Source organism: Myotis lucifugus, unplaced genomic scaffold, assembly GCF_000147115.1.
Source record: "Myotis lucifugus unplaced genomic scaffold, Myoluc2.0 scaffold_528, whole genome shotgun sequence".
NCBI lineage: Eukaryota > Metazoa > Chordata > Mammalia > Chiroptera > Vespertilionidae > Myotis > Myotis lucifugus.
In genome coordinates, this window is record NW_005871576.1 from 13,902 (window position 1) to 14,956 (window position 1,055).

Here is a 1,055-nt window from a genome sequence, read left to right on the forward strand (position 1 = left end):
AGCTAGGGCAATGGGTATTTTTTTAAAGAGATATGGCTAAAGAATATGGAGAAAGTGGGTGGTGTTCGTAGCTGGAAGTATAGGAGTTTTTAGCCACAAGCAGGAAGCTGGCATTCGTGATGTTTGTAGATGGGGCAGTGCTCAGCGGTGAGTTCTAAGGTGTGACCCTCAGGTGGTAGCTGAGGTGCAGAGGAGGTGAAATTATAGACATGATCGTGTCTGTGTTTGGAAAGATGAGCAGCATGGAAGGGGGTAAGCCTGGAAGCAGGGAGACAATTGGAAAAGAGTTTGAGTCATCAAGGAGAGAGATCACACAGCTTGGCCAGGATGGTGGCAGTGAGGACACAGGTAAGGAAGCAGGGGAGTTGCGGAGACATTTAGCAGGTAGGATGGTGAATGAACTCAGTGGGTTTGACTGTGTGGGGGTCAGGGAAAGGGATGCAACAAAGTGATGGCCCGCTTCTAAGTCCAGGTCCTGGTCTAGGCAGCTGGGTGAATGTTCATTTGGTTCAATCACACACACACACACACAAAGGACTGGGAAGGACAGAAACAGTGAATTGAGAGTAAGAGAGCCTTTACAAGTCAGAGAAACAGAAGTATCACATGATCTCACTTATATGTGGAATCGAATAAAATAAACTGACAAACAAAATAGATCCAGAGACATGGAAGCATGGAGCAGACTGAGGAATCTCAGAGGGAAGCGGGGAGGATGGTGGTGGAAAGAGATTAACCAAAAAAATTATATGTATATTTGCATATATATGGACACAGACAATAGTGCGTTGAGGCCTGGGGAGGGGCAGGAACGGGGTGAAGGGGGTCAATGGGGGTCAAAAGGGAGATATCTGTAATACTTTCAATAATAAAGATAAAATTTTTTTAAAGGTTTAAGATAAACCAAGGTTTCTCTGTGATATACAGACAGGATCCTTAGACACTGCTTTCATTTTTTTAAATATTTTTTTTATTTTTCAATTACAGTTGGTATTCAATATTATATTAGTTTCAGGTGTACACCATGGTGATTAGACATTTATGTAACTTACAAA